Genomic DNA, 12,193 nt, shown 5'->3' on the forward strand with positions numbered 1-12,193 from the left:
GCATCGCCAAAGTTTCACGTTAAACAAACCACCTCCATGGCCGTGCCTGCTGCACAAACATCCGAGGACACATAGCAGCTGCTCCCTTGATGTTTGCCTTCACACCTACAACATCAGCCCTTGTGTGATTCACCCTGCCCCTCCTGTCCCTGTCGGGAAGAAGCCAGAGGTGCACTGCATCTGTTTCCATAGCAGCACACCACAGCTGCAGAAAGAAAATCAGGAGAAGGCCCTCACCCTTTATCTTAGTTCCTTCCCTGTAGAGAAGCCTCTTACCAAATATTTCCACCTCCTTAACCCATCTGGAATTCTCCAGAAGGCCTTCGTTTCAGCAGGTTCTGGAGACTTCTGGCAGCTACTGCTTGCTTTTGCAGGTTTCCAGCCAGAGAATAAAAAACGGTAAAGGAATGACAGACACAGTCAGACATGAACCTTCCCGTCCCTTCCTTTCTAAATGAATAACAGTGACCTACGGATGGAGGAATGGAGCTAACCAGAGTCCTTTGGGGTTTTCTGGAGTATACGGAAACTCCACATTCTTCCGACCAACTTGTGGCTTGCTCGCACATTCCTCTGCGATGATGTGGAGAAATGCTGGTGGTCAGGCTGGGCTTTGTCGGCCTGGGGTGGGGACTGCTGTTTAAAAATACACTTAATTATAATCTTTTTCTGCTGTGACACTGACACCATTTTTAGCCCACTACAAAGACTGTGATTTTCATTTAAATCACATCCATTATCTTATTGACCTAGTTTTTATTTGGTAATCAAAATGTTCTATTTCTAGATAGCTTAGCCTGGAATCTTTTTTTGGTCTTTGAAAGGTTATGAACCCTTTGTGCAGTTTTTTTCCCCCCTTCCATGTCTGTGTACAAATGAACTACATCTGAATTCACATAGTAGCAAATAGTATGATATTGGTTGCTTGAGAGATATGGTTTTTTTGTTTGTTTGTTTGTTTTTGCTTAATTTCTTACACTTCATTTTGTTCCCTTTACTTGGACAGCGAATAGTGAGGCTTAAATCCTATTTCTAATTAAAAAAAAACAAAAACAAAAAACAAAACCTGACATAAGAGTGCCGATTCTACCCTCTGCTTTCCCCTGTATCCTGCTCCTCTTCTGGGCTTCCCCGCTCCCCTCCTCTGCTGTGAGTCTCAGAGACTGTTCACTAATGCTGGCTCTCACATCAATTTGAGACTTGGAAGATCCCACGTGTGCAAGACCTTTGCCACACCCCTCCCTGCCTCCCTTCTCCCTCCCTTCTTTCTCCCGCCCTCTAGAAATGGCCCCGAGGCCCTGTTCTGTCCGCTTCTATTCATTCATATCTAGTCAGGGTCCTGACACACTTTCATGTTCTATCTTCTTTTTTTTTTTTTTAAAGCTCCCCTTTTAAGTATTTATTTTTATCTTGGGGTTGGGCAGCATTTGCCATGGCACGTGGTTAAAGACGTAGAACAACTTGCAGGAGCGAGTTCTCTTCTTCCACCAGGAGAACCCTGGGGATTGAACTCAGGCTGTCCAGCTTGAGGTGAAGTGCATTTACCTTTCAAGCCACCTCGCTGGTTTCGTCCTACGACCTTTTCTTAATATTGTTTCTTACTGGCTGTTGTGGAATATTATTTTAGCTGAGCAAAGGTGCGTTCCATTTGTTTAGGCTGCAGAATATTAGCTTTCACTGGGTAAAGGTGTGCTGCTTTTGTCTATGCTGCATTTGAACAAATGCATTTAAACAGTGGGGTAAGGATGTGCATTTAATTATGTGAAGATGGGTTGCCTTTGCTTCACCTTGCCTGCCGAAGGCACCTCATTGCTCTAATAAAGAGCTGAATAGCTAATAGCCAGACAGAGAAAGAATAGGCAGGGCTGGCAGGCAGGGAGAATAAGCAGGAGACATGTAGGCTTGGGAGAGGAGAGAACAAGAGGAAGAAGGAGAAGAGAATGAGGAAAAGGAAGGGAACATGCCCAGAGCAAGAGCCCAGGCAGTGGCCAGACAGACAGGCCTGAGAAGCAGTGAAAGTAAGATATACAGAATTAAGAAAAGTAAAAAGACCCAAGGCAAAAGGTAGAGAAACAGGTTAATTTAAGTTAAATGAGCTAGCCAGTAATGTGCCTAAGCTAGGCTGAGCGTTCATAACTAAGAAGAAGTCCCCATGTCAAGATTTTGGAACTGGTTGGAGGCCCCAAAGAAAAAGCCTGGCACAACTGTCCTTGATTCAAGAAGGCAGCTTCTGCTTCATCGTCAGGCAACGAGTTGAGTCTGAAAAGTTTAGCCTCATCTTGTTTTGTGGCACTGAGTCCCCCTGAGACTCTGAGATGCATTAGCAGCAGAATCAAGTCCCATCATTGCTATCACCTCTCGGGGTCCACACTTCATCATTCTCCTATGGATGCCGTGTCTAGCTTCCTGTAGGCAACCCTTTTTTCAGTCACCATTAGCGGTAGCAAACGCAGATATGAAAGAGTTTTATTGAAATGATGGGTGTGATATGAACTCATTTAATCCCAGCCCCTAGAAGGCAGAGACAGGCAGAGCTCTGTGAGTTGGAGGCCAGCCTGGTCTACAGAGTAGGTGCCAAGCCAGCCAGAGCAACATAGTAAGACCCCGTCTTGATACAAAACAAAATCCTGTCCTGTGAGTTGATGGAAATGCGTGCGTCATTTTGCTGTGCGAAGACACAGGAGCTGCAGCTCCCTTACTGGGTAGCTGGGGATTTTCCCAGGAATGGTATTTTGCTGCAGGTCATTTCTGTTGATGTTTTCATTCCTAAGAAGTGGTGGATGATGAGGACATAGACCACTCAAGCTCCAGTTCCTTCCTGCCTGCTTGGAGTCTCCCTTTAATCAGGAAACTGCATTCAAAGCTGCGTCCTGAACTCTGCCCAGCGTGTCAGCTTGGACAGGAAGGACAGGGAATTCCTACTGGTAGCAGCCCCCAGGGAGCTGGGGAGTAACTTAAGGTCAAATCCATCTTTACAAGGACACATTTGAGCTTTTGGAGGACTGCCCTTTAGTTTTCTGAGTTTTTCCTGGTTGAAGCCAGACAAAACCCAAGGCATGGATTCCCTTGAGCCAGCATTTTCACACTGTGGGGTTTTGTGATCTAACAAAACCAAAGTCATGATTTTGGGGGGTTTTCTTGATTTTTTTTTATGTTTTTAATTTTTGAGACAGATATTACTATCTATCCCTGGCTGGTCTGAATTCACTGTATAGACCAGGTTAGCTTCCAGCTAACAGAGGCTTGCCCCATCAAGGCCTGAGATTCACCAAGCCCTGCTGAAAAAAAAAAAAAACCTGAAAACAAATAAACATGTTTGGGGGCTCTGGAGAGATGACTCAGAAGTTTAGCGCACTGGCCGCTCTTGCATTTGATCCCTACACCAACATGGTGTCACTCCAGTTCCAGGGGATCTGACCCCATCTTCTGACCTCGGACCAGGCACACACTGGTGCACATCTACACATGTAAGCAAAACATTCCTAAATGAAAAATAAATCTAAAATAATTTAGTCATAGTTTTAATTGAATAGGCTCAACTCATTGTTAGCTTTTATCTTGAAGCGAGGATATTAAAAACAGCAATGCTAAATGGTCATATCACAAGCCTTCTGCACAAGAAAAAAAATCATCCGATATAAGTAGGAGAACGATTCTGCCTTAAGTCCCCGGCACATTGATTTCCATGAGGAGTGTGGAAAGGAGACTGCAGGAGGTGATGCATGCAGCAGCCCTTCAGCATCTGGGGCTATCTGAGCGTGCTGTGCTCAGCCGGTGATGCTCATGCTTCTTGTCTTGGGCAGTCCCAGAGCCAGAACGCCTGGGTGTGAATCCAGCCTTGCACCCCCAGAGCTGCATGGGACTGAGTTTACTCTCTCTCTTCCTCGGGGTCATTGTTTTCTTCTCTCCTGCACTGGCGATCAAGCCCAGGGTCCTGTGCATGTGGTGAGTCCCCCAGCCCTGGTCACGTCTCCATAGGTTTGTTTTCACAAGAAAAGGAGTCAGTTCAAGTAAAGGTCTTTTCAAAGAGTGATTGGTGTTTGGTGATCAATACTAGATATTACTATAGTATAGCTGGAGTTAGTTTGTGCTGGAAGGGACGTGTGAATAAGAATCAGGCAGGCAGAATGGGTCATTGTCTTCTGGTCTGTTTGGGCTTGGTTTGTTTGTTTGTTTTTAGAAGCAGGTTCTTCTGCTCTCAGGCTGTCCTAGACTCACTGTGTATTGAAGACTGGCCTTAAGTTCCTAACCTTATCTCCACCTCTTCAGTGCTGGGATGAGAGGCCAGCCAACCTGGCTTGGAGTCTTCTTAGCTTTTTAACTTTCATTACCATTGAATTCATCTCTCCACTGATCTTCAGTTTCTCTTTGACACTCTCCATCTTCTCAATAGATCACACCATCCTTCCTCGTTTTTTTTTTTTTTTTTCACTTGGTTGAATATTCCCTGGTCACATACGAAGGGACACTTTGCTTTAAAGCTCTCCGAAGTTCCTCTCTCTGGGTCATAGCTTCAGAGAGGTTCTGTCTGTGCTGTGTGCTCCTAGCCAGGCTTCATCACTCTCTGGCCTCTGCTTCTCGAGTTTGTACTTTGGTTTATGTGGTGGGTACAGAGGCTCTGTCACTCCTAATACATTGAGCATGACCCTCTCTTCGGCGCTGGGTGCAGATGAGACACACATACAGCTGACCTTTGACCTCTGAAACAGGTAAGAGGAGAGAGATGAAGTGAGATTCTTGAGTGCCTTTCCGAGCCCAAAGGGCAAAGCAACAAGTAACCAGATTTTCCCTCATTTCCCCTTCCCTGGGACAACCAATGACTTCACAGCGGAAGTCAATGGCAGCTTGTCTCCACTCAGGATGCCTTCTGGAGGAATGGGTACATCCCATCTTTAGACGCTTCCGGTACCTACAGTGGGATCACTTTGCAGTTTTCTCCCTAGTCTTACGGTGACAAACTGCATTTAATGCAATCAAAAATAATCTTTAATTGAAATTCATGAAATAGTTATGAAAGGCGCTTAAGGATAAAGTAACTAGATGGCTTTTTAATTACACATTAGACTCCTCCTTACCAGGGCCCAGCAAGCTTGTGTCGCTGTGACTGTCTGTACTACGACAAAGGTTCACTCTTCTCTGAGTAAATGGCAGCCCTTGGCCTTACCTCCAGCCGGCCCCATGCTAAACCCAGATCCATATACTCAGAGCTTGTTGGACAATCCGCAGAGGCCACCGACTCCGTGGCAGCCAACCCGTGCCAAGGTTGTGGGAGCCAACCTTCCTCACCCAGCACTTGTCAGCTTGACTTCTCTCTGCTATTTATGACCACGCAGTCACGGGGTCAGCACTTGGTGCCTTCCCTATCGTCCGTCCTCAGAGGCTCCAGCTGAGCGTCGTCCAGCCTTCCCGTGCTCTCGCAAGCCTTTCTCCTCTTTTCCTATTATGTCATCCTCAGCTTCTTTCACTTACTCTTTGACCTAATTTCGTTTGTGTTACTATGATAAGCCCAGGTCATGGGCCGTCATTGAGGGACGTCAATGCAGCAACTTTGAGCAGCGGCTCACAGCCACAGGCAAGAGCAGAGAGAAATAAATGCTTGTATGCTCACTTGTTTGCTGGTGTTCTTCTCATTTCTCCGCTCTTAAACCTAGGGAATGGTGCCACCCACAATGGACTGTGTTTTCCCACATCAATTCATTTAAACCCAACAATCCCTAACAGATATACCACAGGCTAGCCCAGTTAGATAACCCTTCTTTGAGGTTCTCTTCCCAAATGGTTCTAGATTATGTCAAGCTGGTAATTAAAACTAAGTGTCACCTAGGTGGCGACAGGCTGGGCACCTCTGCACGGACTGGGGTTACTTTGGCCGAGAAGCTTGCCTTCTCTGGGGCTCAGTTTTGTGTGTCTATAAATTGTGGGTGCCTGCCTTATTAAGCACTTCTGAGACTTTGACATCAGGAGCAAGAAATCAGGCAAGACTGATGGTACCTGGACTTCAAGATGACAGCTTGTCCTGACTGTAATGCCAAAAGGAGACTCTTGTGGCTATAATTCCACATGGCCATTTCCTGGTCTCTTACAGAGGTTTTCCTAGCCTTGTTATTCCCTAGGTAAATGCTAACATTTGTCCCATTCACTGGAGTAACTCAGCTATGCGTGAGAGCTGATGGGACCACCAGCACGGAGTATGTTCAAATGAGTCAGAGCCAAAAATACTGGCCACAGTCTCCTGACTCAGTCAGTCCCGTGGTCCTGGAGCTGAACATCTTCCTTCCTGGATGTTTCCGTTCATTCTTATCAGGATCATCTTGTTAAATCTGAGGCGGGGGTGTTTTGAGATTTCTTCCTTCAGAACCCTTCCTTTACCTGGACCATAAATCAACAACCAATGAGGTACAGCACACATTTGTGGGGGCATTGCACCTTAACGAAGCCCCAAGCCCCAGAGTTTAGTGTGACCAACACCGAACTCTGGAAATGTCGTGGGCAGAATACTCATGCTACAGCATTGCCTAGTTTTTCTTGAAGCCCTTTATTGCAGGACACCCTGACACAGCTCAGATGTTCCAATTCCTTTAGAAGGAATATGGACCACTGAGAAGGGTCCTTCTTTGAACTCCTCCTTTCCCAGGGTCTTGGCAGATCTAATTTCTGAGACTTCACTGATACTCGTCTGAACACCTCTTTCGTCCTTGGAGGATCATGGGATATAGGCACTATTTTTATTTTCCTTGTGTTTTAATTGAGGGAACCAGACTCCTGAGAAGCTGGGCCCCTTGTTCCAGGAAGGGAAGGGTCAGGGACATATGTCGAGGAAATTGCCATTAACTGTCTTTTTCTTCGGGATGGCAGTCAGTGCAGGAAAAACCACAAGAGATTGACTACCTTGCTCTGCCTGTGGAAAATCCAGTCATTACAACCCCTTTTTCTGCTTGTCTGACTTACCTATTTTAGGGGTTTTTATAGAAAACCTGGAGAAAATTTCCATTTAAGAGTTCCAGTTTTCTTGTTTAGAATCTCATGTCTAACAGCTGTTCCGTGAACAGCATGCATACAGCCATTCATAAAGTGGGATTCCTCTATGATTATCCACCTGCAGCAACCTTCAAAGACTTGCCATAGACTTGATATTCAAGCATATGTCTCTAGTCCTGTTAGTTTCAAGATCAGTTGCCTATTAAAACCCACATTTTTGTGTGCAGACATGGAGAGGGCACATCAATCAAGCAATTGCATGCTGTTTGGATCACTTGTCAGCACCTCAAGGGCTGTCTTTCCCTGGAAATTCTGTCAGTCCTTCTGTCTCATGAAAAAGAGAGTGAGGGGGCTGGAGAGATGGCTCAGAGGTTAAGAGCATTGCCTGCTCTTCCAAAGGTCCTGAGTTCAATTCCCAGCAACCACATGGTCACTCACAACCATCTGTAATGGGGTCTGGTGCTCTCTTCTGGCCTGCAGGCATACAGAATATTGTATACGTAATAAATAAATATAAAAAAAAAAAAAGAAAAAGAGAGTGAGAACCACCGTTAACTCTTTGCCCAAATATCTGGGACTTAGGCTTCAGTAAAAGCACACCACCAAAGCTTTTCAAAGTCTTAAGGCAGACTGTAATAATAATTTGAAAATATATCTATCTACCTATCTATCTGTCTGGCTGTCTATCTATCTATCTATTTCTCTATCTTTCTATATATCGATGTTTGGGGTCAAACCCATGGCCTTGAGCACAATGTGCAAGCTCTGTAAGCTACATGTCCAGTTCTGGAAGTGATTCAAAAATAGGCGATGTCAATTCAAATCTCATCTTTTGGTCTACATACACTCTTATATAGAGGAGATACAAATGTTCTTGCGTTTTCCTATTAGAAAACAATCTTTTTCATACTCCTATTTCAGGTCTTCAGAGTTTCCTTTGGTACCTTTTTGTTTCCATGGAATTCAATTCTGTGCCGTGGTGCATCTGCTGTGTTTAAAGTCTGATTGGTTAGCTAGGTGGCTAAACTAGAGTGCTAATTAGCAGAGAAAAACAGAGCTGAAGCAGACCCTCAGGGAGAGTATCCCCGAGTACTCTTTTGAAGATCACACCCACCCTGGTCAATGGCAGTGTCTAGGTCTTGCTTGGGCACTGACCCCGGTCTTTATTGAACCTGTGAGTCATGAATTCACTTTGTACATGCAAGTTGGCTTCACGCTATTCCATGTCTGCATATCACACACAAAGATTCAGCCCGCTATTCCCAGATGTCTGTTCTTAGTAGCAGAAGCAAGGATTCATGGGAGAGTGTGGATGGTGTATATCAGATATGTCCTTGCTAATACCAGAACATCTCCAGCTGGCCTGAAGCATCTCTACTGAGGACAATCTTTTACCTTAGTAACCACTAACCAGGTACCAAACTTTACATGGGCATGTTACATGCTTGCATGCAGAGCTTTATTGTGGAGAAAATTGAGTAAGAATTGAGATTCCTCATGTGAGGAAGAGCCGAGAACAAGGGCTTGAGGAGTCAGAGAAGGGAGACAGAAATGATTCCCAAGCACTAGGGCACTCACTCCAGGCTTTTATTGACAACCACATGTGGCAGCTGTCACTCAAGGTTCTCTGAACATCTGGCAGGTGGAAAGTTGTGGCACAGTTAGGTCAGGTACCCAGGAAACCCAAAAGGATCAATAGTGGATTGAAATGCTTCCTGTGGAGGTTCTCTGCCGCTGAGTTGGACTTGATAGGAATGAATACAGAAGAAGGGAGGATCCTCATGGCCTCCGCTCCTTCTGCTGCTTCATGGGTAAGCTTCAGACTCTGTGCCACCCTCCTGAGAGGCCTTGCACACCAAAGGGGATGCCCTGTGAAGTTCCGCCAAGGTTTCCTGCACTTTCAGGGCATCTCCTTACACCAGGAAGCTACCCAAAGGTTACAGACTCTGCCTTTGTGCAGCCTTTGTTGTCAGAGGAAGGTCTGGACCACAGGAGTCCAAGTTAATTGATCACACTGGGAGAACTTCTCAGCTGAAGTTGGGCAGAGCAGGATGAGAGAGATGACTGAAATACTTAGGGGTGTGTGGGGCAGAAGAGCTGAGCTGCCTTACATCCTCTGGGGAGTGGACAGGATGTAAATACTAAGTCATAAATAAATAAAACCCAAGAGCTAATTCTTTAACTACAAGGGGTTTGAATTGGCTTCTATGTACTCAACACTGACATGGGATCCAGTCTCAGTAGATTTTACCCCAATATTTTTCCTGAGCTCTGTGTCGTAGCAATAATAGGTAATCCAGTGGACTCGGAGCGCACCTACTGAACCAAGGCAACTAAAGCTCATTTTTCAACTCAGCCAGAATTTCAGAGATTAAAGTTTTTAGTCACAGAATCTCAAAATACAGCATGAACCTCTGCACCGCAGGAAGCACTAGAAACATAGCCCCAAAGAGAAAGGTTTGTATTCTGCCTTTCAGCTTCTGCTCAGTTAAAAGCAGTGTTGATCATCTTTGAAGGTCGGTAGTCTAAAGATAAAAATTGAACAGACAAAAAAAAATCACTCTTCAAGGTTATAGAAAGCCATCAGGCTAGAGACCAGCCTATACACCTTCCATTATTCCTCTCTCTCTCTCTCTCTCTCTCTCTCTCTCTCTCTCTCTCTCTCTCTCTCTCTCCCCTTCTCCCCCTCCCTCCCTCCCTCATTCCCTCTAGTGTTAGAATAGATTGTTAGCTATTTTTCGAGTCCCAGATGAGGTACAGTAAAATTCATGCAATCCATTTATCAATCAGCCTTCTATCTGTGGTGCACCGAGCTCATTGCTCCCCAGGGACCCTTGTGCTATCCCACCAGCCCCACTGGAAGACTGTAGACAGTTGTGTGCTCCCAAACCTGTTTTCGCCAGTTGTTCTTGCTCTGTTTAACACATGTAACCTAAGAATGTTTGAACAAATGAAGTGGGAGCGTGGAATGAAGAGCCATTTATATGACAACTATGTGGTTGCCTTGGAAAGACTTGTTAATTAATGGGTGAGTTTTCTTTAAAACATGGGCCAGGTTCAATACAAACAAGCCTTCAGATCGAGGCAAAAGGCATAAAATCTAGGCAGATTCTGCACAGTTCCTGAGTTTAATTAGGAAAGATGATAGAGAGTCCCAGACAGTGAGCCATTCTCCTAAAACAGGTTTTGTCACTTGACCAAGTTGTTAATGACCAAAAGCTCATATATTTATATACATGTGTATGTTTAAAGTACGAGAATAAATTTTTTTAGGATTATATGCTTCAGACATTAAGTTAAGTAACATTGTAGCCATCTTGATTGTGCTGAGTTCAAGGGTCGTTTTCACAGTGATGAGAGTCAGCTGTGTTGCACAAGCTATTCAGGCCCTCCAACCGCAGCAAGACACCTGCAATGTGTATGACACAAGGGCTGAGCCGGACGGAGGAAAAGCAGACCGCTGCTCCCTGGTCACGCTACCTGGGACCCGTGCTAACTGAGGGAAGCTGGGCAGATCCATTTCACAGGCTCTCACAGATGCACACGCTTCTCCTGTCCCGCCCCTTTCTCCCCTTTGCTTCCTCTCTCCTCCTCTTTCCCCAAGCAAGGAAGCTGTGTTCAAAGAACTGAAGTACCCCTCTGAGCTGACTCTGAAATAAAGAAAGGAGAACCATTGGGAGTGGAGTGACAGAGTGCCCTTCACAGTCCCTGTCCTAGAGAGATGTCATCTCCGGCTTGAAAGGAGCAAGGGAAAAGCAAACCATGCCCTAGAAAGAACAAGCTACACGTTATATTTGCAGTGTTGGGGGTAGAACCCAGGGCCTTGCTCGTGCCTGGCAAGTGTTCTACAACTGAGCCACACCCCTAGCAAAACTTCGCTCACATATCTTTCTCCTGGAGTGAGATTAGGATGTAATGAGAGAGATCTTATAGGAAGCATCATAAAGTCCAATGCATTTTAGGATAGTTTCTTCTCTCTTGATTTAAAAACACTGTGGATGGCACACACCTTTAATCTCAGCACTTGGGAGGCAGAGACGGGTGGATATCTGTGAGTTCAAGGCCAGCCTGGGTCTACAAGAGCTAGTTCCAGGACAGGCTCCAAAGCTACAGAGAAACCCTGTCTCAGGGCTGGAGAGATGGCTCAGTGGTTAAGAGCATTGCCTGCTCTTCCAAAGGTCCTGAGTTCAATTCCCGGCAACCACATGGTGGCTAACAACCATCTGTAATGAGGTCTGGTGCCCTCTTCTGGCCTGCAGACATACACACAGACAGAATATTGTATACATAATAAATAAATAAATAAATAAATAAATAAATAAATAAATATTAAAAAAAAAGAAACCCTGTCTCAGAAAACAAAACAAAACAAAAATCACTTTGGAGAGACCATATTCTCTTTCGGTTTTGTGTTTAAAGTGCATCCGCAGGGGAAGAGGTACGGATGTCTGTAGATGTTAGATCATGACAGAGGTGTCTGAGCTTCGTGGTGAGGTGGTTGTTATCTTTCACAATCAACGCCATATGAATGTGCTGTGATTTATGCTAACGTGGCATGCTTGGAATCATAAAGCAGGTATGATTGTTGGATTCCTGTTTACTCAGGGAATGCCGATCCCAAAGATAAATATGCCAGAACATACGCTTCGTGGGAAAGCACGGGCTTGCCATCTCCAGCCCACCCCTTTCAGCCTTAATTTGGATTTTCTGAGGTGCTTCATTCTAGAGCAGAGCAGATGCTTTTCCCCAATTAATGGAGGAACAGCTGATGGCTGCCAGACTACCCAGAAAAGGTTCCTCTCTGAATTTCTGTACAACACCACAATCTACTGGCGTGTTATCTGTCTGGGCTTTCAGGATGAATGTCTTCCACCCCGAGGACTTGGTCTCAGTATGGAGCAGACGACAGAAAGGAGGGGTGGCCACGGAGATTCCAGGTGACTCTGGTTGTATTTCCTGGTCCTTACTAATTCTTGGCTAACTGACATCCTTCCTGGATGCCCTTTGACCTTCTCTAATGAACCTTGATCTTGGAGGATCTTCTAGGGCGAGGCTAATGGAGGTGTGCTGCCTGAAGTCAGCACCGGCTGAGGGAGCTCTGAGGGATGCTCCAGGCAGACGGAAGAGACTGTCTTAACCTGAAATCTTATTTCCCTTGCTTTTAGTAGCAGTACTGTCTCTCGCTGGTAATAAGGAAGCAGTGGGTCAGAGAATG

General features: G+C 45.4%; 1 protein-coding gene across 3 annotated transcripts in view; it reads left to right on the top strand.

Annotated features, from left to right (window-relative positions):
- Positions 1-12,193, top strand: part of Samd4a (sterile alpha motif domain containing 4A) — a 210,206-nt gene that overhangs the window by 79,773 nt on the left and 118,240 nt on the right. The window lies entirely within an intron of this gene.

The sequence above is a fragment of the Alexandromys fortis genome, unplaced genomic scaffold, assembly GCF_014885135.2.
Source record: "Alexandromys fortis isolate MF-2015 unplaced genomic scaffold, M_Fortis_MF-2015_v1.1 scaffold_130, whole genome shotgun sequence".
Lineage (NCBI taxonomy): Eukaryota > Metazoa > Chordata > Mammalia > Rodentia > Cricetidae > Alexandromys > Alexandromys fortis.